The following is a 26075-nucleotide window of genomic DNA, read 5'->3' as shown; positions in this document are numbered from 1 at the left end:
GCAGCTCCCAGAACCCCGGCCCCACGGGTAAACCGGATTCAGTTGCGACCTAAAAAGTAAACCAAATAACATAACAACGAAATTTATCTTAGCGGTCATCAGTAAAAGCGTTAGTAAACCGGCATGAAATAGAGACATCTATGAGGCATAGGGGAAAGAATATTGAACAGGCCCCAGGGAGGGGGCAGACCAGACATAGCAACAACTGTTAAGTATGGCAAGGGCAGCCCAGGGGGGGCTGCAGCAGATAGTGGAGTGCAGGGACAAGTCCTGAGATCAATCCATGAACGGACAAAAAAGGCATAACAGAGCACCCCAACTGTGAGGATATGGGGGGGATGCACAGCAACAGAGGGCATAAGAAACATACAAAAAAAAAAAACCTGGAAACAAAAGGGTTAATTAGCAGCAAAGCTATTCGACCCGTTCGGGTCCAAGCATATCACAGGGGAGGACCCCAGAGGTGGAGAGAGAAAAAAGGCCCGGGTGGGCCTACAGGATCAGGTCAGTCGTTGGGGTCCTGAGGTAGCGGAGATCGAGGAGTGCGCCTGCGACCCTGCTTCTGCCATTGCGGGGTGTAGGGTAGACCAGGGGTGGTCGGAGCAAACGGCCAATCGGGCAACGCGACTTGAGGCAGTTCAAGCGTACTGAGAAATGTAGGCAAGTCCCCCAATGTACGAAATATGGCGGTTTTACCCGCGTGGTGCACTCGAAGATGGAACGGAAAACGCCATTGGTACTTGATCTGCCTCGCTTGCAGGAGTTGCGTGAGGGGTCTCAGAGATTTCCGCATTGCTAGTGTTTGGCGGGAGAGATCAGGAAGAAGCATGACAGGTGTTTCGTTGAATAGAATCGACTGTTGAGTGCTGGCGGCCCTCATAATGTCCTCCTTTATTTTGTAGAAATGGACACGGCACAGAGTGTCACGGACGAAGGAGGGATCAGGGGTGCGGGGACCCGACGTGCGGTGCACCCGATCCAGTTCAATCGGGTCATCTTTGGGGCGTTGAAGTATTTGGTTAAAGATAGCCGTCACAGCGGCAGGTAGATTCTTGGGGTCAACCGACTCGGGAATCCCCCGTATACGTATGTTGTTGCGGCGACTGCGGTTTTCGAGGTCGTCTTGTTGGTATGAGAGCTGCTGGAGTAGGACAGTGTGAGTATTAAGGATCCGATCATGCGATTGTACAGTGTCCCGCAGGCCATCTACTGTTGCATCCACATCATCAAAGCGTACCCCCACATCTTTTCTCAGATCAGAGATCTCTTTCCGATACGTTTCCTCGATCCTATGCACACAGCGTTCAAAGTCAACTTTAGTAGGCAGAGATCTCATGTAACTGTGCAGGGATCTGATCTGAGATTCCATGTCCCATCCATCTCCCGATCCCAGGGAGGCATTAGAGCGGCTTCTGGTAAGCCTGGGGGAGAGGGCAGAGTCCTCAGAGTGTGATAGCTGGCTGTGAGGATGCACCTGAGATTGCAGGGCTGATTCAGAGCGTGCCGGGGATGGAGGGGCCGGCGTCCCTTTAGATGCCGATCGATGCTGTGAGGACAACCTGCCGTGGCCAAAATAATCATCCAGGTCCCCCCCTGGGTGACGGCCGTTGCCGCCCTTGTGTGCTTTGAGCTTGTCTTTCCCCATGGAGCAATGGTTGGTCCGGTTTACTGTCCGAAATGAGGGCCGTGGAGCCGGGGGAGCCGGGAGCTGAGAGTAGGTTCGACCTACCTCTCCATATGTCAGGTCAGGCCCCTATAAGTGAAAGTCTAGATCATTTAGGAGGAGCTTGCATGCGGTAAGATGCGGTCATGCGGTTGCAATCATGAGATAGTTCAAGATGAAAGCCACCGTAGTAATTCTGGGAGGTATTTTGGTTCAGTATCTGAGAGGATTGAAAGGCCAGCCAGGCAAAAGCAATGTGAAGTTGTCAGGCCCCTGCTGCATTAAGGTGAATGAGTACACATTGATAGCCAGAGCAGAGTCTGTAATCAGAGGGAGTATAAGGCTGCAGGGGATGCTTGTAGCAAGGATGTCTGCCTGAAATAGTGGGCCAGGAGAGCAGGCTGGGTGTTACAAACAAACGTGGGTGGAGGACCGCAGGTAGATGTTGAGAAAGCAAGTCTCCGTGAGGGGGGGGGGGGGGTGGGAAGGTAATCAGGCCAGCGCAAGGAGGCAAACCGCGGCCGCAATTATAGGCCGGAACGGCCGTGGAGCACCGTCCGGGGCAGCAGCAGTAGGAAACCCCGGGGATCCTTAGGCCTCAGTAGGCCGCACTAGGCCGGAGCCGGCCGCGGGCTCCCTGAGGGCCGCGGAAGTCCGAAACTGCCCCAAATGAGACCCGGGCGAGGGGGGAGATGACAGGAGGGGACCGATGGCAGCCCCTTACCTCTCCAGCCGGCGTGGCTCCAGCGTCTTCAGGCGATCCCGGAGGCCCAAGATGGCGGCGGCCGACGGAGGGTTCAGCGGCAGGTCCGGGCGGCTGGGAGCCTCAGCGCTGGGAGATGAGTGCCCAGATCTCAGCGGCGGCACTGTGCGGACCAGGTAGGGCAGTTTCTGAGGTAGATTGCGTGCGGTGGTGGGTGGATGGCGGTGGATAGCTCCGTGAACGGCTGGAGCTCCTCAGCTACACGTCCGCCGCCATTCGCGTCAGCTAGAGCTGGTTTTAAGCCTGCCATAGAGGCATCCCAGGCCCTCTTTAAGACAATGTCTGTTCTCCTGTCCATGGGATCTTTCAGATGGCCCATATCCTCAAAGGCCAGATCAGCTTGTTTTGAGATTTTGGACAGAGGGGCGTCTAGTTTAGGATTTTTATTCCAGACCGCCTCTGGGCTCTCATCAAAAGGGAACCTTCTCTTAAGGGATTTAGGAAAGAAAACCTTTTTATCTGGTTCCGACCACTCCTTAAGGACAAGGTCAGAAAGCACCTTATGTATAGGGAAAACCCTTGCTTTCTTTTTTCCCAGAGCCTCATACATCATATCATGTCTGGATAACTGAGTTTCTTCCTCCTCAATTTCCAGCGTGTCATAGATAGCCCCCATTAGCTCATCTACTTCCTCAAGAGACAATCTATACTTTGAGGCTTTGGATGTTGCTTGATCCTCTTCCTGATCGGAATCAGTGTCAGAGGAATCGGGGCTAATCAACGTGGGGCTAGGCTCCCTGAACATACGGGGCTCCCCTGAGCTGGGTGTTGTAAAGCATGGTGAGGAGGAGACTGCAGTTGTTTTACTCGTGGAGGCAGCCGCAGCTGACCCCACGTCAGTTATTAACTCTGAGGGACTTAAAGGTCGACGCCATTTCCTCTTTAAAGGAGCCCAAAAATTTTGCCAAAGGGGAATCTGTCTCAGATTTAAGCAGGTTTGTAATGCATTGCTTGCATAGGGCTTTGTTAGAGCCAGAGGACAACCTATTCCCACAATTAGGGCACTTTTTGCGGCCTGCCTTGTCTTCCTTTGGTATCTCTTTAACCTGAAAATAAGAAGACAAAGGATTTTTAGCGCCAGCCCCCTGTCCCTCCTTAGAATCACCACTAACTGCACACAACCTAGACTGTGAGTAACCACCACCGTAGGGCACTACAGAACCCATCCTACAAACACCACCGCTCCACCAGAGTAATAGCATGCCCGGCAGCCTACCTGGGATTGGCTGGTGCCTGTCTCCGCCGGAGTGTCCTGGGGAATAGTCTCCATAGTCCCCCTCTGGCGCTCCGGATCCCGCCGCTAGTCCGGTATTGCTGGACGCTGGTCGGGCTTTACAGGCACAGCGCTGGCTCTCCCTCTCCCCCTTGTACCCTAGAGACCCGGAACCGGAAGTCTCGGCACACAGAGATGACGCGGTTCCGCCGGAAGTGAACGCTCGGCGTCTCCGACCCCCTGCAACGAGGAGGGAAGATGGAAGGTTCCACTCACCACTCCTGGGGGAAACCAGCGTCATCCTGCCCCTGGCCACCTCGGCACTGGAAGGAGGAGGGTAACGGGTCTGCTCCGGTTCAGCTGGACGGTACCCGAGCCAAAGAAAAAAGGTATGGACCCAAACTGCAGCCATAAACCAGGACCCGGTCCCTTAGGCTTGCAGGTTCTCAGGCAGCCCCTGAGAGGGGCCTCCAGGTTCCTGGCAACATGTTCCTCCGACGGAGGAAACACAAATGACTGACCAGGGACCTGAGGGACCGCCTTTTGAACTGTGGCAATGTGTTTCCTGTGTCGATGGGAGGAGCTCCATCTCTCAAGGGCTGTCCTGGAAGAACACTTGGGAAATTATACTTTGGGGGTTATTTACGAAAGGTAAATACATTTTGCACTGCAAGTGTACTTGGAAGTGCATTCGCTCTAAATCCAAGGGGTAGATCAGAAATGAGGTGAAGCTCTGCTGATTTTATCATCCAATCATGTGCAAGCTAAGATGAGGCATTTTATTTTCCTTGCATGTCCCCCTCGGATCTACAGCAACTTTACTTCAAAGTGCACTTGCAGTGCAAATTGGATTTGCCTTTCGTAAATAAACCCCTTTGCTACAATGTAAAGTATTGAGTGTACAGCTTGTATAACAGTGTCCCCTCAAAATAACTCACACAGCCATTAACCACTTGCCTACAGGGCATTTCCTCCCACTTCCTGCCCAGGCCATTTTTCAGCGCTGTCGCACTTTGAATGACATGCTACACTGTAATGTGAAATTGTTTTCATTTTCTTCACACAAAATAGAGCTTTCTTTTGGTGGTATTTAATCACTGCTGGGTTTTATTATTTTTTTTACAAAAAAAAAAAAAAAAAAAAAAAAACAATTACTTCGTTTCTGCCAGTAAATTTTGTCCTTCACTAATGTGCGCTGATGAGGCGACACTGATGGTCACCAATAGGCTGACTGATGAGGTGACACTAATATGCCACGCTTATGGGCACTAATAGGTGTCACTGATGGGCAGAAATGATATCGAGCACTAACTGCCATCACTAATGGGCATTGATTACTGGCACTGGTGGGCACCGATTGCTGCCACTGGTGGGCATTGATGGTGCTTTACAGTAATCAGGGCACTGATGATCAGTGCTCTGATTACATGTACTGGTGTCCCCAGTGAAAAAAAAAAAAAATGCTGCAGGTCGGCTCTCCTTGCTCCACACTCTGTAGTGTGAAGCAATGAGAGCTGATTACTGGCATCTCCATGTTTTTATGTGACCGGCTGTGATTGGACACAGCTGATTATATGGGTAAAGAGCCATGGCTCTTTACAGAGATCAGGGTGGTGCCGTGTCCTAGCAACACGGCACGTAACATATTTGGTAAATGTCTTATCCATCTGTACACTACTCTGCTGAACTGACATTGCTGTAACATATTTGGTAAATGTCTTCTGCTGTCATCTCTTTAAACTTCTATATTTAATGCTAGTTGTATAACAACCACACTACAATAGCAACATTACTGGTGATAGATTCTAAACCCCATTTTGGCTTGAGGGATCAAGAGAAGTAATTAGCTTTACGACCCTAGCCTGTGTCTGGTATTGGCCATCTTCTCTCCCACATTCAGGTGTCTTAAATCAGACCCCATGATGACCAATAGAGAAATGCATGCCTGCTTACTCTCCTTATAAACTTAAAGCAGCCTATGGGGTGGCGCAGACATCATGGCTCTTTCCTGAGTGGCTCTGTCACGAGTGATGCGCAGTTTCACAGGCGCAGTTTAACTAAAGCAGGATAACTAAAGCTGGATGAAGATACAAGAACTCTGCAAGACGACAAGCAAACCAGCATTTCTTATTTATTTTGTATCAAGTCAGATTCCCACTCTAGTACGATGCTCCTCATTCTCTTCCTTCTCACATTAGTGTCTTCTATCCTCAAATTCTCCTTACTCTACCCCTCCTCTCTACCCTGCAGCATGCACATATCACCCTCACTCCTACCCTCTCCCTACTACTGTACCCATCATCTCCTGCAGCCATATGCTGGCATAAACTCCAAGGCCACTAGACACATGCGCTCATGCACATCTCACTCCCATCTTGCATTCCTCACCCTTCGCCTCCTCCTAGTCTCAGGTGACATTTCTCCTAATCCTGGGCCACCATTCTCAAACTGCAAGCCGCATCTCCAATACCCCTCCGGCAACCACCACAATCCACTTAATTTAGTTTCTATCCCCCTGCTTGCTCAAAGCAGCCCACCTATCTCATGCGCCCTTTGGAATGCCCGCTCCATCTGTAACAAACTAACATCTGTACATGACCTCTTCATCTCTCATGGCTTTAACATACTCGCCATAACTGAAACCTGGCTTCAAAATTTGGACTTAGCTTCTCCTGCTGCCCTCTCTCATGGTGGTCTCCATTGGACTCACTCCCCCAGACCCAATGGACAGAAAGGAGGTGGAGTTGGATTCCTTCTACCCCCACAATACACCTACCAAGTCCTTCCCATCTCTCCCTCTCTTCTTTTCGAGATGCACTGCATTTGTCTGTTTTCTCCTATTTCTCTAAGAATTGCAGCAATTTATCAGCCTCCTGGACCGGTGTTGCGCTTTCTTGATGACTTTGCTGCCTGGCTACCCTACTTTCTCTCCTCTTAAATACCCACCATCATTCTTGGCGACTTTAATATTCCTGTCAATGTTAACAGCCCAGCTACAGCTAAACCTCAACTTAACCTCATCTTTTGACCTAACACAATGGACACATACTTCCACTCACTCCAATGGCAATACCCTTGACCTTGTATTCTCCCATCTCTGCAACCCTGGCAACCTCACAAACACCCACTTTCCTCTCTCTGATCACAACCTCATTAGTTTCACTGTATCCTTGCCTCCAACCACCCATCCTTCCAAGCAGCAAACAATCACTTGTAGAAACCTTCACCACCTTAAGCCTTCTCTATTCTGCTACTGACCACCTATATGAAATAATCTCTCCCCTGTCCGGACCTTGCCATCACTGTCCACAACAGTTCACTCTCTTCATCACTAGATGCACTTGCACCTCTAACCACACGCAGAATCAGGCCCCGACCATTACAACCCTGGCAAACTGACAACACTAGAAATCTCAAGAGACATTGCCGTGCTCTTTAACGGCTGTGGCGTAAAACCAAATGCCTCCAAGACTTCACCATATATAAAATCTGCCCTTCTAAAATGAGAAAATAGCTGGCTAGTCAAACCGCTAGAATAGATGAAATAGAAAATAGACTCTGAAGGGATAACGTTAGGATGCTGGGACTACCCGAGAGAAGTGAAGGCCCTGACCCTGTAAAATTTTTAGAGTCATGGTCAACTGTATGGCAGAGAGAATTTCTCATCTTTTTCAATAGAACGGGCCCATCGAGTTCCTTTTAAAGCCCCACCACCTGGGGGCCGCCCTAGACCAAAGTGATGTTAATGCGTAGGGCAAGAGACTTGGGAAATATTACTTATGATGGTGCGAAGATATCTTTTTACCCAGACTATTTTCCGGATTTGCAGAGGCGTAGAGCCGAATTTTTGGAAATCAAAAACGTACTTTGCGGTTATATAAAGTTACATATGCACTTTTATACCCAGCGCAGCTGCGAATAGCAGCACTGGGTGGAACCCAGATGTTGGACTCTCCGGTTGATGTAACTTCATGGTTGGAAGCTAATAAGGGGCTATTACAGATGTATTAAGGGGACAGAAAGAGAGACAGGCAGTGGGAGGGAGAGGGGTTTTGAATTTTTGAAACACAGGGAGAGAGTTGAGGGAGATTCAAATGAGGTATGGAGTTATGATAGAAAGGGAGACAGGAGAAAAGGGTTTGTAGCTTTTCACTTTTTTTTTTTAATCACTTTAGATTTTTGTCCCCTTCCCATTGGAGGAAGGATGGCATGAAAGTGGGAAAATGAAGGAAGGGAGGGATGGAAGGGAAGAGTGCGAGAAGGTCACGTGTAATCCCCCAGGGGAATACCTAGATAGGTGGTGGGTTGGGGGTGGTAGGAGTTGGTGGGAAAAAAGGGTCAAGAAATGTTGAATATAGAGGATTTTAAGATGTTTAAGGTTAAATATTGCACAGTTGTTATACAAATATTAGTTCAAATGAAAATCACTATCATTAAGGTGATACACTTGTGGAGATTTTGTAATGTAAGAGGAAGTGGATGGAGCACGGGTGGAATGAGACACTATTGGACCCCCTCTTTTAAAACTTATATTTTCATCCCTTCTTGTTTCACCGTTACCCTATGGTTTAAGTATGCAGGATAAAATACTTAATATCGCCTCCTGGAATGTAAGAGGCTTGGGAAGCCCGATTAAACGAGCGACAGTTTTTTCTATGCTGGAGAGACACGGGATTGGACTGGCCAGTCTGCAGGAGACACACTTAACGAAATTAACGATACCCCAATTTAAAAACAGGAGGTACCAAAATCAGTACCATTCCACTCATACATCTTACTGGAGAGGAGCGAGTGTGACGATAGGAAGGGGGGGGGGGGTGAGGTTCTCCTGCAGACAGGCCAGTATTGATGAACTGGGTCGTTATATCTTCCTGTATTGTGTCCTGGAGGAAAAACCTTGTGTTTTGGCATGCGTCTATATACCGCCCCCCTTTTAAAAAGGAGGTAGTGTACAGACTCATGGATTTCATGGTGGATAAGGAGGATGTACCAGTTATGATAGTAGGGGATTTTAATGAAGTATTGGACAGCCGAGTTGATAGATTTCCCACTAGACTTCAAATGGGGGGGAGATAGGGATAACAAGATTAAGTCACTTCCTGAAGGAAGTGGTATTATTGGATTTGTGGAGAGTGAGGAATGTGAATGTTAAGCAATATTCTTGTTTTTCAAGTTCGCATTCAACACTCTCCAGAATAGATCTGGCCCTGGGCAATGAAGAAGCGTTACAAAGTGTAAGGAATATAGAGTATATGCCCAGAGGGATTTCGGACCACACAATAACAGTGAGCATAGGGGAAAGAAGAAGAAAAGAAAAAAAAAAAAAAAAAAACCACACACACCCGGGGGTTGGAGAATAAGTCCATTCTGGCTTGAATTAATGAAGGATGTAGAAGAAGTCCCAAAGAGACTAAAAGAGTTTATATAGTGTTCAATACAGATACTGCCCCAACTAACATAATATGGGATACATTAAAAGCTTATATTAGAGGTATCCTGATCCACCAGGTGGTTAAAATCAATCAAAAATCTAGGAGCTGGGAGGAAAGAATTAGGAAGGAAGTAATGGAGGCAGAGGATAACTATGTCAAGGACCCTACGCATGAGAAACAATTGATATGGTTAAATAAACAGCAGGGGTATAAAATCGGTAATTATTAAAAGGGAAGAAAATAAGCGGCTATTTCAGAAGCAATGCCATTTCGGGGAGGGAGAGGGGGTGGGGAGAATGCTGGCTCAATTGGTGAAAACGAACTCCCCCTCATCTATTATTCCAATGATTAGGTCCATGAATGGGACTGCCATTACAAGCGGGAAGGAGATTGTAGAAATTTTTGGGGCTTTTTATAGGGAATTATACAGTGCTCGAGGTCAGAGAAAGGAAGATGATATGAGTGCATTTTTTTGAGAAAGTGAAGCTCCCAGCCCACACCCAAGAGGAGAGGGTGGACTTGGAGGCCCCTATAACCCTGAGTGAGTTACAGCAGGCAGTGGCCAGAATGGCCACTCAAAAATCTCCAGGGCCAGATGGCCTCCCGGTGGAGATGAGCAATTCTGGGAGTAGGATTTCACTATATTTCTTGTATAAGACCCTGAGAGGAGCAAAATCCGAGGGGAGATTACCAGCCTCCATGATGGAGGCGATCATTATTGTGATACTTAAAGAAGGAAAGGACCCCCAAGAGGTAGCCTCGTATAGGCCGATTTCACTCTTATGTTCGATGTTAAAATACTGGCCAAGGCATTGTCAAACAGGTTAAATAAAATTATTAACAAGCTTATACATCCAGATCAGACAGGATTTATTGCAGGACGATCAACCAGCATGAATATAAGAAGGGCATTTCTGAATATTCAAAAGCCATCGGTGAATGTGGGCTCGAGAGCCATCCTGTCTTTGGACATGACCAAGGCGTTTGATAGCCTAGAGTGGGAGTATTTGTGGCGTGTCCTAGAGGGGTGTGGATTCGGTCCCATGTTCATTGGATGGATAAAAATGATGTATAGCGCTCCCAGCGCAAAAGAAAGAATAAATCAGGAACAATCTGAAAGAATAGAAATGAGTAGAGGAACAAGACAAGGGTGCCCGCTCTCCCAGTTGCTCTTTGCAATTGCAATAGAGCCGCTGGCGATCGCCGTTAGGTCAAATTCTGAGATAACTGGGTTCCAAAGGGAAGGGGGTAGAGAGGAGAGAATCTCATTATATGCGGACGATGTTCTCCTCTTTGTAGGGGACTCTGGTCAATCTCTCGAGAAGGCAATTAAATTAGTAGAAGAGTTTGGAGGATTCACAGGTCTGACAATAAACTGGGGGAAGTCAGAGCTGCTCCAAGTTGATACCCCAGGTGCTGTGACTGCGTTGGGGATACCGCAATTGGAGGTGGTAGATGTAATGAAATACCTCGGCATATAGTTAACATATTTAGATCAGTATGTTGACAAAAATATAATTCCGTTACTGGGAAAATTCAAGTGGAGCTGTGATGCTTGGAGTCTGCTTCCTTTGTTGGTAGCAGGTCGATGTAGCTTGATAAAGATGATATGGTTGCCACAACTACTATATGTTCTACATAATGCCCCGATTTGGATATGTAAAAAGTGGTTTAAAAAAAAGTTTGAAACCCTCTTTCGGGAGCTGATCTGGAAAAAAGGGCAGGCGAGGATCCGGCTCCGAGCACTGCAGCTCCCAACGGACAGAGGGGGATTGGTGGTACCCTGCCCCAGGAATTACTATCTGGCAGCGCAGTTGCAGGACCTGGCGGGTAGTGATCAGGAGGGGGAGGGTAACTTGAACGGTAGAGCAATATTGACAGAAGCCCTACATAAAACACTGGTGGAAAGTTATTTCCAGTGCAAGGATCCCATAATAAATATGATGAGCAAAGTATGGAAAATGTCAAAAAAGCTGATGGGTTGTACAGGATGGTCAGAACATACACCCTTGCGGGATAACAATAACCTGCAGGAAGTATTGTCAATCAGGAAAATTAGCATATGGGAGAAGAAGGGTATAACTAGGCTGAGCCAATTATACGATGGTAGAACTTTGAAGACATTCATGGACCTAAAAAAGGGAATATAATATACCACAGCAGACATTTTATCGATATTTACAGATTCGGCATGCTCTGACAGCGCAGTTTGGCCCACAGATACCTGAGTGGGACAAGATATCCTTACCCCAGAAGATACTTAAAATAGATAAGTCTAGGGGATTCATATCTACTATATATGAATTATGTAAAGGCCCCCCGACACGGAGCTTGGATTAGTAAAATTAAAGAAGAAATGGGAAGCGGACATAGGAGGAATCACAGAGGAACAGTGGAGGAGAATATTAGAACTGGGACCATTGATATCGGTTTCTCCATCACAAAAAGTATCACATTTGATGTTGGTATATAGGGCTTATTTCACTCCCAAGAGGTTGTACTTGTTTGGAAAGAGGACGGACGCCAATTGCCCTAGATGTCAAGGCTTTGGAGATCTCATACACATGATGTGGAGGCGCCCAAAGCTGTTTCGGTATTGGGAAGGAATAGTTGAAACTATAAATAGGATGTTCAGGACTAAGTTGGATCCAGGCCCTAAAAAACTTGTATATTAGGACATAGGGGAAGCTTGGGGGGGAACAGAAGAATACTACACTTGCAGTTATACGCTGCTTATTTCAAGCACGTAAATTGATAGCACAGAAATGGCAGTCCGAGAGGGCACCTCTTCTGGGTGAATGGACCCAGGTCATTAATGATCTAGTGTGGAGGGAGAAGACCGTATATATACGTAGGGGTTTGAGAAAATATGGAGGAGGAGACCTTGGCTGAATGAAATAGGGTATCCGCTTGACCAATAACAGTAGAAGAGGAAAAGGATAAACGATAAGTTCAGTTAAGCACTGTGGAGTGAAACACTTGGAGGTAGAACAAAGGAGATAGTGATTAACCTGGTATGAAAGAAATGTTGAGGTGGGCAGGGGTTGGGAGTTAAAGGGGTGTAATATGCAAATATATAAGAAATCATGGACGAAGACGAAATTCCTGCCTCCATGTTGCCAAGCCTACTTTGTATCTCCTATTAATACTTTGTCATCCAATCCCCGTCAGCTCTTCTCAACTTAACTCTGCTACGTCCCCAACCCCCCTCTACCCACCAACTCACTCACTGCCCAAGAGATTGCCAATCACTTCAAAGACAAGATTGATGCAATTCGTGAGGACACCTCCGCTGTGCGTACATCTTCCCCATCCAATATACCTGGCCTAATAGCACATTCACTCTCCTCTTTTGAATTGGCTACTACTGAAGAGGTTGCAAAACTTCTCAGATGCTCACCTAACCAATTGTCCCTTGGGCACGGTTCCCTCACAACTATTAAAGGTCACCCTCTAATTCTATCCTATGCTCCCTCACATCTTCAATCTCTCCCTCTCAAGTGGCACTTTCCCCTCCCCTCTAAAACATGCGCAGATCACCCCCATACTTAAAAAACCCTCACTGGACCCCACCAACCTGAACAACTTAAGACCTATCTCATTGCTCCCATTCACCTCTAAACTTCTACAACGCTTAGTCTACAACCGCCTTAGCTGCTACCTCAGTGAAAATAACCTTCTTGACCCATTACAGTCTGGCTTTCGCTCGCAGCACTACACAGAAACTGCCTTACTAAAACTCACTAACGATCTACTAACTGCTAAAATCAACAGCCAGTACTCCATACTCCTACTACTTGACCTCTCTGCGACCTTTGATACTGTTGACCACCCGCTCCTCCTCAATAAACTACATTCCCTTGGCCTCTGAGATTCTGCCCTTTCCTGGTTCTCTGCCTATCACAGTGCTCCTTCAGTGTCATCTACAACTCTATCCTCCTCTCCATTGCCTCTTTCTGTGGGGGTCCCCCAAGCTGTTCTTGGACCCCTTCTCTTCTCTATTTACATCTCCTCCTTTGGTCACTTGATAACCGCCTACGACTTCCAATACCACTTATACGCCGATGACACCCAAATCTATCCGTCTACTCCTCACCTCACTCTTTCAGTCTCCTCTCGCATTACTAACCTGCTAACTGACATATCATCATGGATGTCACACCACTTCCTTAAACTAAACCTCTCTAAAACTGAGCTATTAATATTCCCCCCTGCACATGCCCCCCTCCATGACTTTTCCCATCAAAAGCCAACAATACAACCATCAGGCCCTCTCCTCACGCCAGGGTACTAGCTAGGGCTGCAACTAATGATTATTTTCATAATCGATTTGTTGGTCGATTAATCACCTAAAAAAAAAAAAAAAAAGAAGAAGAAGAAGAAGAAGAAGAAGTGGGTCAAATTGACGTTCATTTTAGACCACAGTGACGGGAAAATTTGGAAAGAATAGTAAACTTCTTGGTCAAAAGACTTTTCAGACAATGTGTGTGGTTTTTGTTCAGAAAGTGAAAATTTAAAAAAAAAAAAAAAAAATATCTCTCATTCAGCAAATGTACAAAGATTTTTCATCTGAATATTCTCACCTGAAAATTGATCCGTGTGGCCAGCATAAGGCTCGGTACACACCTATGCAGTTTTTGCTTTTGATCTGTCTCCGCAGTGATTTTTGCTATGCGTTTTGATTTTTGAGCATGTGATTTTACTGCATTTTTTTTTTTGGGGCAGATTAAAAAACACAAATTGCTGCAAAAACGTGTTACATTCTTTTCTGCAGCTTCTCCATTGAAGTATATTGAACCAAAAAAAGCGTCGTTTTGCATTTCAAGTCCCTGACCCTTTCCAAATATGCAGCGGCTGAAAAAAGCACAAATATGAACGTGTCCCATAGGAAACCATGTAAATGAACTGTAATGCGTTTCTGCAAAAAGCACCAAAAAACATAGATGTGAACCAGGCTTAAGACATTTAGTAACATAATTGGGTTAAAAGACTAAAATTAGCCCTTTATAGTACAAAAAAGGCAGATAATCACTACTGGAAGGGGTTCATTTTTTACTGTGGAACAGTGAAAGTAATATTATTTACAGTAGTGATTATATTTTTGTACTATAAAAGGGCTCATTTTAGTTTTTTTAACCCCATTAATCGATGAATTTCATAATCGATTAGTTGTTTCAGCCCTAGTACTAGGTGTAACCCTAGACTCTGACTTGTCATTTCAGCCCCAAGCCCAATCGTTGTCAAAAGTTTGTAGATTTCACCTCCGTAACATCTCTAAAATTTGCCCTTTTTAACAAATGAAACCACCAAACTCCTCATTCACTCCCTTGTCATCCCTCGCCTCAACTATTGCAACTCCCTTCTCATTGGCCTGCCTCTCCATAGGCTATCCCCTCTTCAGTCTATCAAGAATGCTGCTGCCAGACTTATCCACCTTACCAACCGCTCAGTGTCTGCCAACCCTCTCCTCCAATCCCTACACTGGCTCCCAATCACCCAGCGAATTCAATTAAAAAATACTAACCACAACATACAAAGCCATTCACAACTCTGCCCCGAGCTACATCACCAATCTTGTCTCCAAATATCACCCAAATTGTCCCCCTCCATTCTTCTCAAGACCTCCTCAAGCTCTCTAGTCTCCGCCTCCCATACGCGTTTCCAGGATTTCTCCAGAGCCTCTCCAATCCTTTGGAACTCGCTACCTCCACTAGTCCAACTATCCCCTACTCTTGCTACCTTCAGGCGATCCCTGAAAACTCATCTATTCAGGGAAGCCTATCACATCTCGAACTAATCTCCTAGAACTTCCATCAGCTCATTCCCGACAGCTATAACCTTTTGTACCACCTGCCCCACCCTATTAGATTGTAAGCTCTTCTGAGCAGGGCCCTCTTAATCCTCTTGTATCTGTATTGTCTCCTTATTATATTGTAAAGCCCTGCGTAAATTGCTGTCGCTATATAAATCCTGAATAAATATTATTATTATTATCAGCCACAAGGGCTGCAAGAACAGGACAGGGTCTGCGTGGTTTTCTTCACTGACATTTTTTACAGGGACAGCTTTCACCTGCTACCCAGAGTGTCTGATGGAAGGACTGTTATCAAGGACACTTGGGTGTACTGTCCCTGCCCACCTCTTTGCTGCCTGTTGTCTGAGAAGGGGTCCCTTTCTATCGGGAGCAAAAGAAGGACTGTTAAAAGATCTATACATATATGTTTGGTTATTGTTCTGTTTGGGGTTAAATGGTTCCCTTTTGACAGAATAATGACAAACAGGAGAAATATATGTGGTAATGTGGATCAGACTTTTCTCCTCTGGGGAGGATCATAACGCCCTTCCAGTAGTGATGTAAATTATACAGTTAGTATGTAAAGATAGGCTGTTGTGCATTTTTGTCTTTTAGGAACTCCTGAGATGGGATGGCTGTCCATCACCGCTCCGGAGGACAAGTAATGTGGTGAGTCACAGTATTCCTCCTGCGGGAGCAATGCTCAGGCTCCCAAGTGTATGTGGCTAGCTGCATGGACCTGTAGTTAGGGTTGCATGTTGAAGTGTACAGTGTATATACACGTGACAAGAGTGGGGAGGAGTGCAGCACCCTCTACCTTAGGTAGGTAGGTGCTAGGTGGAGGTTTTGTGCAAGCTGAAAGAGCAGGTCAATTTAAGCAGGCCTATTCTGGGACCAGGGGAATGGTTTAGTATAGCAGTAAGTTACTGACATGTGCTTCAGCTCTTGGGCACCTCCTCTGTTTCCAGGGAGAAGGTTCTGGAAAAAGGGGAGGGCAGAGAGCTGCAGTGACATGGGGTGCATGTGGGAGCCCTGACTAATCCTCAACTAGGATTGGCAAGGGGCAGGCCTCCTACATATACCCATGGTTAGCCTACTGGGGGAGGAGTTGTCGGCTGGGTGAACTGGATGATGGAGTGTTAGACTGAGGTGGTTGAGGGAACCCCCTTTCTGTTGGGGGGGGGGGGGGAGAGAGTGTACCTCAGGTGGGGAGTTTGGGAGCCTCTCCTTACATGGTCATGGAGAGGTGTCCTGGAACAGGAGCTGGAAGCACAGTTGGTCAGCATGTTTGGAGTAAAGTCATTCAGGAAGGATCCAAGACAAGTTTCGGTGAGTGGAAAGCTTTGGAAGAGACATGCCGTGGTAGCTAGATGTAGAGCCAGAGGGATAGACTGTGGGAGTTTGCTGTCAAGTTGCTGCAGCCAGGAGGGCGGGCAGGATTTGCAATCATACTTGCTGGGCTCAGTAGTCCATCTTCATTTATTCTTCTCAAGTAAATCGGTTTGTACCAGAAAAGGGGTACTGCAGACCTCGGCCTACAAAAGGCCATCAAGTAATAAATACTGGGACTTATTCAGAGTGAAGCCTAGTCATGGAGTGACAGGAGACTAAAGATGAACAGTGAAGTAAGTGTTCCCAAGTAGTGTGCCGAGGAGAGGACTGTCAAGTTTAGAGTCAACCATCTTTTCTTCTGCTGAAGAACTATATGCACGGTTAATTTTACTCTGCGTGTGACGCAGCTACTTTTATGCCCATTATATGGGCAGCCCATGTCCCTTTTCCCCAACCAAGTTCAAGCCACTGAAACAACAAACAACAAAAACCAAGCAATAGACTGTTCATTGACTGAGAAGTGTGTCTAATGGATGTCTGGCGGCAGGGTGAAATGTGTGGATACTGTAACATGTAGCAACCCCACGGGGCCAGCGCTACACGTTTGTTATAAAAAAGGAAAAAAAAAAAATAATTACCATTAATATCACTTTAATATGCATCTATTATGTGTTCAATATATGTGAGCAGCTAAATTATTTACTATGGCCGATTTCTACAATGGATCATGGATTACTAAAAGTGCCTTCAAAATGTTCACTAGTACCTTGTAGTTTTGAAAGCAACTAAGATATCCCCAATAAACTGCCGAGTCAAAGACAACAATATTGATTGTAGAAATGCTGGAGGGTTTTAAGAGCTTGACAGAATCTACCAGATACTCTTCAATCCCTTTCATTATGGCTTTGATGGAGCTCTGGGGGGGGGGGGCCCATCTAGTTTTGCTGAACCTATAAAAGCAGAAAACAGATAATTAAAAAAAATATATATATATTACATTTAAGAGTCAACAAAAGCCCCACTTAAATTACTTAAACTATTCAATGTTTCCTATTTTCTGGCTATGAAAACCCACATTATAAATTAAGTTAAGACCCAAATTAAAATGTGATTCCCCATTTCCTCAGGGTTTCTATGTATTATAGAGACAGTGGTAGCCCACCCATTAGGGGCCTATGGGCACCACCAACCCCCTATCCATGTATCTGGCCATGAGATCTACATACAGGGCGATGAACGCATGGATTCCAATGGGGGGTGGGGTTTGATTCACGCGATTAGAGGCTTCACAGAGGCTCTAATGGGCTTCAAAAATAAATAAATAAAAAAAAAAAAAAAAAAAAAAAAAAAAAAAAAAAAGGGTGAGCTCGGGGAACAGAGCCCTGCGCCCGAAGCCCACCCAGTTGTGTGACAATAGCAAATGAATATTCACTACTATTGTAACACGGATTCTCCTCCCATCAGGAAGCTAGTCGTGAGTCCTGTCACCTGATTTGGCCAAAAGGAGATCCCAGGAGGAGGGAAGAGACACAGGAAAAAGTGAGGAAGCAGCCGGAGAGAAGCCAATGCCACCCAGAGCGCTACCCGCAAGATGGGGCAAGCGTAGGGCCCTGAACTACTCAATGACCGACCTTGGGGGGGGGGTGGATTGTTTGTCACCACCGCTCCCCTCTCCCCCCCCCCCCCCCAAAAAAAAATAAAAAAAATAAGCCAATCTGATGTATTGGTAGAAAAATTGGTTGAAAACCCTGATGCCCAGTTTTGGGTCAACTTTTGTGGTTAAACAAGCACATGGAGTACCAGCAAAATCCCCACCTCCAGGTACAGCCCCCCCTCCCCCATTCCTTGCCCTCTTACTTAAAAAACCTTCTGCCTTTACAATCACTTTATTTGACTGCATTACAATAAAAATGCCATGTGTGCAGCAGCCCCCCTAATGCCCTGTACACACGGTCGGACTTTCCGATGGAAAGACTAAGGGTCCTTTCACACGGGGCGGATCAGTTCTGATCCGCCCCGTGGATGTCCGTTTGCTCAGCGGGGATCACTCCGCCGATCCCCGCTGAGCAGGGAGATGACAGGTCTGTCTCCGCACACTGTGCAGGGACGGACCTGTCACAGCGCCGCTCTCCCCTATGGGAGATCGGATGACGACGGACCGCAGTGCCCGTCGTCATCCGATCCGATCCGCAGACGGATGGAAAAATAGCTTTTTCCTCCGTCACACTTTTTCGGATCGGAGCGGGTCGGATGTCAGCGGACATGTCACCGCTGACATCCGACGCTCCATAGAGCTCTATGGAGCACCCGTTCAGGTCCGCCTGAAAAACTGACAGGCGGGCCTGAACGGGACGTTAGTGTGAAAGGGGCCTAAGTTAGACTTACCGGTGACGGTATTTCTAAGAGCCTTTCAGGACAACCCCGGAGAGAGTGTAGCTCCACCTTGTAATTAGGAAACACATGCCCACTTTAAAAACACCTCCTCTTCCTCCATGGCTTCAGTTATTGTGGCCTTCCGACGCTGGAAAACAAAGCACAGAAAGCACAACACCATGGTAGAACTTAATACATTTACTAAGCATAACCTAAGGAGGGAAGTAACGGTTGTCCTGAAAGGCTCTTAGAAATACCGTCACCGGTAAGTCTAACTTAGTCTTTCTCAAATCGCCTTTCAGGACAACCCCGGAGAGGATAACCGAGAAACTTACCCTAGGGCGGGACTACTGCCTGCAGTACCTTCCTGCCGAAGGCCTGATCTGCTGCAGACAGTAGATCTAACCGGTAGTGCCGGAGAAATGTTGAATAACTGAACCAAGTGGCAGCCTTGCAGATTTGTTCAGGCGTTGCACCGGCCCTTTCAGCCCAGGAAACTGCCGTGGATCTAGTAGAGTGGGCAGCAATACCTGAGGGAGGTATTTCTCCTTTTGCTTTATAGGCTTCTGTTATAGCCAACTTAAGCCACCTACCCAGCGTACTTTTAGAAGCTTTCTCCCCCTTGCGTGATCCAGAAAATATCACAAAGAGGGAGTTTGATTTTCTAAAATCTTTAGTAACTTTCAGAAACTGTAATAGACACCTTCTCACATCCAATGTGTGAAAAACTTCCTCTCCTGCATTTGCTGGGGTTGCAGAGAATGTAGGTAACACTATTTTCTGTGATCGATGGAAAGTTGAGGATACTTTCGGTAGGAATGCTGGATCCGTCCTCAGTACCACCCTGTCCTGATAAATTCTAAGGAAGGGTTCTGTAATAGCTAGAGCTTGGAGCTCGCTGACTCTCCTGGCCGAGGTGATGGCCACCAAAAAGATTGTTTTTAAAACCACCTTCTGTAAAGAAGCTTCCTGTAAGGGTTCAAACGGTGCTCCCGAGAGACCCTGTAAAACTGTAGACAAATCCCAACTGGGAAAGTCTTTAAGGGGCTACTGGTCTATTTCGAGCAAGAGCCCTAAAAAATCTAGAAATTAAAGTTTCTTTAGATAAAGTCTTTTCAAAGAAAACTGATAAGGCAGCCACCTGAGTCTTCAGGGTACTGGCTGCGAGACCCTTCTCCATTCCTTCATGGAGAAACTCCAAGACGGACACCGTGCTCTTGACCCTGAGTTCTCTAGAACTGCACCAGGAGTTGAACTTTTTCCAGACCTTCATGTAAATTGCCTGTGTAACTGCCTTCCTACTAGACAGCAGGGTCTTTACTACTTTATCTGAGAGACCTTTGGCTTTTAATAGGTCCTCCTCAAAAACCAGGCGGTTAGCTGTAGGAGTTCCACCTCTGGATGACTTACTGTCCCCTGGGATAACAGATCTTTTCTGAGTGGTAACCTCCATGGGGGCTTCGAGGCTAGGTTTCGAAGACCCGCGAACCAGGGCCTTTTTGGCCAAAAAGGAGTGACTAGTATTAAGTCTGTCCTTTCTTCCCTGAATTTCCTCAGTACTAGTGGAATTAGAGGAAAGGGGGGAAAGGCGTAGCACAGCTGGTAATGCCAGGGGTGAGCAAATGCGTCCAACCCTATTGCTGCATCTCCTCGGTGAAGAGAAAAGAATCTGTCCACCTTTGAGTTCTGCTGGCTGGCAAAAAGGTCTACCTGTGGAACCCCCCAGGCCTCGGAGATCATCAGGAACACTTCCTGATTCAGACTCCATTCTGCCTCTAGCAATTTGCGCCTGCTTAGGAGGTCCGCAAACAAATTCTGAGAGCCCTTCAGATGCACTGCCGATAGTGAGGCTGTGTTCTGCGCTGCCCAGGCTAACAACAGATTGGCCAGCTCCATCAAGCTCCTGCTTCTGGTTCCCCCTTGCTTCATAATGTAGGTAACCGCTGTTGTGTTGTCTGACAACACCTGGACATGGTGGCCTCTCAAACTCTGCTGAAAGGCCACTAAACCCAGAAAGATCGCCTTCAACTCCCTCCAGTTGGATGATCTTTGAGCTTCCTGTTTGGACCAGACCCCCCTGAGATGTCTGACCATCCAGATGGGCTCCCCAGCCCCAGGCACTTGCGTCTGTAGTAAGACGCTTGTCCACAGGAAAGGTCCACACCAGGCCCCTTGAGAGGTTTGCCTGGTCTCTCCACCACCAAAGAGCCCTTTTCGTCCTTGACGAAATTTTTAGCTGTTTTTCCAAAGGATCCTGATGGGACCAGCTTGACAGAACCTCCCTCTGAAGGGGTCTGGAATGGAACCTGGCCCACTGAACAGCCGGGATTGCTGCCGTAAGCAGGCCCAAAACTGCCATAGCCCTCCTGACTGAGACTGTCTGGTTGCTCTGTATCCGCTGTACAGCTAGCTGCAACTTTTCCTGTTTTTCCAACGGCAGGAAAACTTTCTGGAGAATCGAATTTAACGTATACCCCAGAAATTTAATTTCCTGTGAGGGGGTCAGGATTGACTTCTCTAGATTTAGAAGCCATCCCAGGCCCTCGAGGTGAGACTGGGCCCTCTGGAGATTGACTAGGACCTGCTCCCTGGAGTCTGCAAAAAACAAAAGGTCGTCCAGGTAAGGGACGACTGGAATCCCCTTCAATTTCAGGGGCTCCAAAGCCTCTGCCATAATCTTCGTAAAGACCCTGGGAGAGGACGAGAGTCCGAATGGCAGAGCCCTGAATTGGAGGTGCCATACCGAACTCCCCACCTTCAATGCCAGGCGCAGGAACTGCTGCGATGCCTGATGAATTGGTATATGAAGGTAGGCATCCCTTAGATCCAGGGATGCCATGAAGCATTCTGGGGTCAACAGCTTTGTGATGGAGAAAATTGTATCCATCCTGAAATGTTTGTACTGAATGAACCTGTTCAGAAATTTCAGATTCAGGATTAGACGGTACTTCCCTGAGGGTTTTTTCACCAGAAAAATATGTGAATAAAAACCCCCGCCCTGCTGGTTTACTGGGACTTGAATCAGAACCTCTTGCTGTATCAGCTCCTGTAACAAAAGCTTCATTGCAGAGGCCTTCTCCTGATCCCTTGGCAATGTTGTCACGTAAAACCTGCTCGGGGGTAGTTCTGAAAACTCCAACCTGTACCCCTGATCGACAACGCTCTTCACGAACAGATTTGGAGACAGCCTGTCCCATTGTTCGCGAAAAGCTGACAGTCTCCCCCCCACTGGGGAGATATTGTCACTTGCTCTTAGGGGACTGCTCTGGGGGAGATCTAAAGAGGACTCCACCCTTGCCTTTGCCCTTCTGTGAACCCCATCTGCTCTTGCGCTCCTGGTCTTTTTTATGGGACTGCTGAAAAGCACGAAAATTCTTTTTGGCAATCTGCTTTTTCTTAACTGGAAAAGCCTTCTTTTTATCGGCTGTTCTATCCAGCACAGACTCTAAATCGGGACCAAAGAGCAAGTCACCCGAGAAGGGAAGACCACACAGCTTGACCTTAGAAGCAGTGTCCCCAGACCATGTTTTCAGCCAAACTGCTCTCCTGGCTGAATTTACAAGAGCCGAAGACCTAGCGGCCAGTTTAACCGATTCTGCTGATGCATCCGCCATGTATTTGACTGCATTCAGGATCAGTGGAAAGGACTCAAAGAGATCCTTGCGGGGTGTCCCCGCCTCAATATGGCTCTTCAGCTTCTCTACCCAACATTCCAGATTCCTGGCCACCACCGTAGCTGCCATTGCTGGTTTTAGACTGACTGACGCAGCATCCCAAGCCTTTTTAAGGATGGAGTCAGCTTTTTTTGTCCATTGGGTCTTTAAGGATCCCCATATCCTCAAAGGCTAGATCCGTTCGTCTGGATACCTGCGAGAAAGCTGCATCGACTCTGGGTTTTTTGTTCCAAACCTCTGAGTCCTTATCTTCGAAGGGAAACCTTCTCTTAAGAGCTTTAGAGAAGAAAGGGGCTTTTTCTGGGTCCTTCCACTCCTTTCTCACTGAGTCTGAGAGGACCCTGTGGACTGGAAAAACTCTCCGTTTTGTTTCGTCCAACCCCTGGTACATTTTGTCATGAACTGACAGTTGTACTTTTTCTTCTTGAATTTCTAGAGTAGTGTAGATTGCTTTTAGAATATCATCTACTTCCTCTAGTGATAGCTTGAATTTGGAGCCCCTGCTATCTTCTTCCTCTTCCTCCTCCTCAGAATCCCTGAAGGAGATGAGAGTACTACCCCCTTCGTCTCCAGACTCTTCAGTTTCCACCTGTCTGGATGACGACGCCCTGGGCTGGGCGGTAAGTTCTGAGGCTCGGTCTGTGCGGGAGGGTTTTGTATCAGGATGGACCTGACTGAACTCAAGGAGTTTGTCAGCTCTTTAACCGAAGAAAACAAATCCTTATATTGTTGAGATGTTTCCTCTTCCACCAATTCTCTGATACAATTTCTGCACATTGCCTTCTGCCATGAATCTCTGAGGGGGGTCTTGCAAGAAGGACATTTTCTCTGACCTGGTCTAGCTTTTCCTAGTGATTTTTCCTGAAACGACATACAGGCTTAACTCACTAAAAGCTCTCAACAACCAGTTGCTTAACACCAAGCCAGTGCAGAGACCCACCACCAAACAGACCACTAGTGAGACCCCAGAACTAGGCTGCAAAAGGTCAGAGCGAAGTCCACCTCTGACCTGCAGCGACAGGCCCCCCAAGAGGGGGGAACAGACAAAGACATAGCCCAACAGTAAAGCAGAGGGTGCCAGTGCACCTTACGTACCTGGGCTGGACCGGTGCTAGGGGCGCCTGTCTCCGCCATAGCTGGCTTACACTCTTCCATCGTTTGAGTGAGGCAGCTATCACAAACAGCTCTGTCATTTTAAATTTTCCCGGCCGCCGCGTCATCAGGGCTGGCCGGAAGCGGAAGCACGCGGTCACCTGACCCGCCCCATGATCCCTGCGTTCCAGGCGCTTGAACCACGGCGCCACGCCCCCTCAGAGCGCCCGCGCGTCACCGTGAACGACGCCGTCGCCGCCCGGGACCCGGCGCCGAAAAACGGAGCCATGCCGCTGACCTGCAGCGGCCTCCGCCAGCAACAGAGCCCTCCCTGCGATAACCAGCGGACACCGGGCACCCGACGCCGGCACTCCGAGGGTCCTTACTCCCGTGAGATGGCGGGACCAGGAGCGCCAGGAGTCCTCTCCCCGTGGAGATGCTGCTGGGGGTCAAAAAGAAACAACCTGCAACGAAAGGTAAGCCTTACTCCCCTGCAGAGAGTGTAGCTCTCCCTGGTTCAGGCACATGCTTCCTCCAAGGAGGAAACACAATAACTGAAGCCATGGAGGAAGAGGAGGTGTTTTTAAAGTGGGCATGTGTTTCCTAATTACAAGGTGGAGCTACACTCTCTCCGGGGTTGTCCTGAAAGGCGATTTGAGAAAATGTGCGATCGGATCATGTTGTCAGGAAAATCCAATCATGTGAGGGCTCCATAAGACTTTCCGTCAGATTTTTTGACGCATAAAGTTTGAGAGCAGGATCTAAAATTTTCCGACAACAAAATCCGATCGTGTGTAGACCATTCCGACGCACAAAATGCCACGCATGCTCAGAATAAAATTACGAGGCAAAAGCCATTGGCCTCTTTATAGTCCCGTTGTACATGTTATATGTCGGCTCGTTCTGAGCGATCGGATTTTTCTGACAACTTTGTGCGACCGTGTGTATGCAAGACAAGTTTGGGCCAAAATCCATCAGATTTTGTGGTCGGAATGTCCAACCGTGTGTACAGGGCATAATACTTACCTGAGGTCCCTCTGGATCCAGCGATGTTGTAGGAGTGCCTTGGATGCCCGGGACTCCGCTCCTCATTGGCGGAGAGAGCAGCGTGGCGCCATTGGCTCCCGCTGCTAAAAGTCAGCCAATGAGAATAGAATGTAAGCAGGGCCAGGCCGCAGCTCTGTGACTGAATGGACACACGGAGTTGCAGCTCGGCTTGGGTGCCCCCACAGCAAGCCGCTTGCTCTAGTCATCGCCTGCCACCAGATGCAGATTTTAACTTGTCACACGTTGCAGAATGTCACCTGCCACATGTTGCGGATTGTCCTCTTGCCACATCCCAGATTGTCACTTGCCATGCATTATGGATTGTCACTTGCCACACATTAAGGCTTGTCACTTGCCACATCACCTGCCACACGTTGCGGATTGTCCACTTGCCACGTTGCCTGCCACCAGGTGCAGATTGTCACACGTTGCAGAATGTCACCTGCCACATGTTGCGGATTATCCACTTGCCACGTCCCGGAGTGTCACTCGCCACACATTACGGATTGTCCCTTGCCACGTCCTAGATTGCCACTCATTATGGATTGTCACTTGCCACGTCCTAGATTGTCACTTGCCACACATTATGGATTGTCACTTGCCACATCCCGAGTTGTCACTTGCCACGTCACCTGCCACACATTATGGATTGACACTTGCCATGTCACGGATTTTCACTTGCCACGTCACCTGCCACACATTACAGATTGTCACTTGCCATGTCCAGGTTTTCACTTGCCACACATTATGGATTGTCACTTGCTCTGTCACTTTCCTTCTGTGTCACAGAGTCAGGCAGCAGAGAGATAATGTCATCTCTCCGCTTCCTGGCTGCCTGCACAGTGAGGGGGAAACTGCAATGCAGGGATGCAGGGCAGGCGCCGGGCAGTGAGAGATGTAATCTCTATGGTCCCCTGCCCGTCAGCTCCCTGATGGGCCAGCCCACTCTCTCACCCGCGGAGCCGCGGACCACCTGCTATCACCCAGGGAGCCGCCCGATATCACCCACGGAGCCGCGCCGCCTGTCTTCACCGGGCCCCACTTGACTGCGGGCCCCATAGCGCCCGCATGTGTTGCTATGGCGGTGCCAGTGACATACAACACTACGACGAGCCAAGAAAATGAAGTTCAATGATTACAAGCATGTGTAGGAACTTTACACATCAGAATCGTTACAGATGATCGGAACTTTTCCCGATCAAAAAATAGAGAACCTGCCCTCAATCTTTTGCTGGCGGGAATTCTGCCAGCAAAAGTCCGATGGAGCATACACACGGTCGGAATTTCTGACCAAAGCTCACATCGGACTTTTGCTGGGGGGGGGGGGGGGGGGGGGGGGGGGGGAGGAGGAGAGAATTTCTGATAGTGTGTACTTGGCATTAGAATTCGAACTCAATGTAAAATTAAATTCAAATTTCAGTCAGAATTTCTGAAAATTCAGATGAATCTCTTGTTTTTTGGAGCATTCAGTAAAATTAGTTTATAGTGTAATTCGGGTAAATCAGATATATCCGAATCTCCAAATAACGAAAAAATTTGTCAGAATGTTAATTCGGAATGAAACAAACCACACGTCTAGTACCTTGAGGTACTGGGGGGGGGGGGGGGGGGGGCGTGTGACTAAGTTGAGATGAAAGGCCCAGCACTCTCACATGGAGTAGGAAGATTCCTCATTCCTTGGCACAACTTACA

General features: G+C 47.6%; 1 long non-coding RNA gene across 1 annotated transcript in view; it reads right to left on the bottom strand.

The window, feature by feature from the left end:
- LOC143960112 (uncharacterized) overlaps positions 1–25089 on the bottom strand; it is a 49235-nt gene extending 24146 nt beyond the window's left edge. Inside the window, exons 1-2 of the long non-coding RNA XR_013270264.1 lie at positions 24748–25089; positions 16964–17147 (exon numbers count right to left, since the gene is read on the bottom strand). This is a non-coding gene — a long non-coding RNA (uncharacterized LOC143960112). The remainder of the gene's footprint in view (positions 1–16963; positions 17148–24747) is intronic.
- Between the last annotated feature and the right edge of the window lie 986 nt (positions 25090–26075).

Source organism: Lithobates pipiens, unplaced genomic scaffold (genome assembly GCF_037356315.1).
Source record: "Lithobates pipiens isolate NorthernLeopardFrog02 unplaced genomic scaffold, aLitPip1_a1.2 Scaffold_8, whole genome shotgun sequence".
Taxonomy (NCBI): Eukaryota; Metazoa; Chordata; class Amphibia; order Anura; family Ranidae; genus Lithobates; species Lithobates pipiens.
Note: the sequence above shows the minus strand (reverse complement) of the source record. Positions and strands in the feature narration are given on the sequence as shown.